At 30.7% G+C, this 2,535-nt stretch overlaps 1 long non-coding RNA gene across 1 annotated transcript; it reads left to right on the top strand.

The window, feature by feature from the left end:
- The first annotated feature begins 340 nt into the window (after positions 1-340).
- Positions 341-941, top strand: LOC128643784 (uncharacterized). The gene is made up of 3 exons (XR_008399883.1): positions 341-415; positions 619-684; positions 855-941. It is a non-coding gene; the product is annotated as an uncharacterized LOC128643784 (long non-coding RNA).
- The last annotated feature ends 1,594 nt before the right edge of the window (positions 942-2,535 follow it).

The raw sequence follows: 2,535 nt of genomic DNA, 5'->3' as shown, positions 1-2,535 counted from the left end.
AATCAGTGTAGCTGTAATTATGTTATATATTTTTGAAAATATAACCACAACTCTGAGATTGCATTAAAGATTGAAATGTAAAGCTAAATGTTACAAATAAAAATGCCAAAAAAAACATTACACTAGACTAGCGTAAAAACATTCTTGTCTCACTTGTAAACTATACCATTTTTTTTGGTTATAAATGTATTAATATTTTTTTTTTTTTTTTATAATGCAGGTGATTGATGCATATCTGTTCCATTTGATTTTAAAGCATCAGGCAAGTGTGACTTATGTGTATGCTTGTGTTATGTTTGTTGTTTGTACATTTTACATTAGAACTTTTAATCTTTTTCTACAGGAACCCGTTTACCAATTTTCTTCGGTTATCTCGACGGCATTGTTTACTGGACAAACCCATAGGCTTGGAAAGGTTTGTCCAAAACCAATATTGATATGTGTGTTTGTATGTATGTATTTGTGTTTTTATGTGTGTGCGTATATATATATATACATATATATATATATATATATATATATATATATATATATATATATATATATATATATATACACTGTATATGTATGTATAAGTGTGTGTATATAGACTAACCATTTTTTCTAACTACTCTGCAGATGATGTTTCCAGCTGAAGATATCTGGATATGTCCGATTAACATCAGGGCTCACTGGATTATAGTGGTATTTTATATAAAAAAAAAAATTTCATGTATTGATCATGCACGCACTATTATAATTTCTTTATACTAGTTAATTATAAAGAAATTTAAATTGAATCTATGAAAATGTACTTTAATTTTGCTCCATATAGTACTCACTAAATTGATTTTATTTTGAAAAATATACTTTAGATTATCATGATGTCGGAGCAGGTGATCGTATTAATGGACCCGTTGGGAAATGAAAAATCATATTATTCAATGTTGCATGAGAACTGGAGGTAAGCGTGCATAATTGAAAAAATGGATGTAACAAACAAATGTGAACCAGTTTCATATTTTTTTTTTTTTATAATATATATATATATATATATATATATATATATATATATATATATATATATATATATATATATATATATAACCATAACTAGGCTCTTCTTGAGGATGAACTTACTGGAAGAAAAAGCATCTCAATATAATACATGGATAATGGAGCACAGCAACCAGCAGGATTCCAGTAGCTGCGGAGTTTTAATATTGATGGTAATCCTTTTTTTTTTTTTTTTTTTTGGGGGGTTGAACATTGTTTCAGCCATTAAAAATAAATTACAAATATAGTTAAAAAAGTAAATTTTAATTTTACAGTTTGCAAAGGAGTTCCTGAGGACGAGGACAATCAGTGCGGTGAGGACCTCTGCAGAAGCGGTGAGGGATGCACGACTGGAAATCGCTAGCACTCTACTCCAGTATAAAGGTCAGTTATATCGCACCCTGGATGAAAGTTGTTTACGCACAAATTGTATTGGTAATCATAATGGACATATCTTCAATCATCAAAGTGCAAACGTGTGTATTATGAAAGCAATAAAAAATCAATCAAATTACAAATACTGCACTAAGTGACGAACATTTTACCATTTTTTATAATTGTTTTAATTGTAATAAATGTCAATTGAATTAAAAAGAGGTAACCTGCAAGATCAATTGGATAGTGTGAGTAAAGACCGCACTCTTCGAATGAACTGCAACTCTCAGCACCTTGAGACCCTTACGTGTGAATAGCCGCGCTTTATAAGAACCACATAGATAGATAAAGAGCTACTTGATGTTGAAAAGATGTTTGCTTATGTCTAGTACATGTTGAATTACAAGAGATTGTGTTTTGAGAAGTATAGGACAATAAGCAGTAACATCATCATGCATAATTCATTAATAAGAAAAAATATTCAATATTTTGATTTAATAATTTTTTCTTGTTTTAATTCCACAGGTATTAACTTTGATCTTCCTGGGGGAACTTCCGGGTAGCGGCCATGCTTGGTCGCAATATTCCACACAGCTCCAGCGTCTCACTTATTTTTGTTAATATAATAATCAAATATTTATAGTTGTATTATGAGCTCTCTGTGTGCAAGCCAGTGCTAGATAAGTCATTAGTAAAAATGTCGTCATAAGCCACCAATAATACATTTATTAAAAACGATTCTGTTTAACAAAAGATAAAGTATTTGAAAGTTCTGGCCTTGAATAATACATTTATTAAAAACGATTCTGTTGGACAAAAGATAAAGTATGTGAAAGTTTGTTGACAGTAGTTAGTATCCTTTCTGGTTACAAAATCCAATGACAGACCTTGTGCTCTTGGTATTCTTAGTTGAAAGCTAAACCTAGGTAGGCTCATTTGCTAATTTCTAAAACCTAGAAAGTAGCCTCTTATGTCGATTCATTTGACAGTTTTTCACAGCTAGAGGATATTTGTGTTTCATATAGAACATTGTGTTCACGTCTGTGGAGTTACTTATGAGAGGGCACTGATTGGCTAAAATGCAAGTCTGTCAAAAGAACTAATGGGGCAGTCTGCATAGGCTTA

The sequence above is a fragment of the Bombina bombina genome, unplaced genomic scaffold, assembly GCF_027579735.1.
Source record: "Bombina bombina isolate aBomBom1 unplaced genomic scaffold, aBomBom1.pri scaffold_1621, whole genome shotgun sequence".
NCBI classification, from domain to species: domain Eukaryota; kingdom Metazoa; phylum Chordata; class Amphibia; order Anura; family Bombinatoridae; genus Bombina; species Bombina bombina.
The sequence above is the reverse complement of the archived record's forward strand: the minus strand, read 5'-3'. Positions and strand labels throughout refer to the sequence as shown.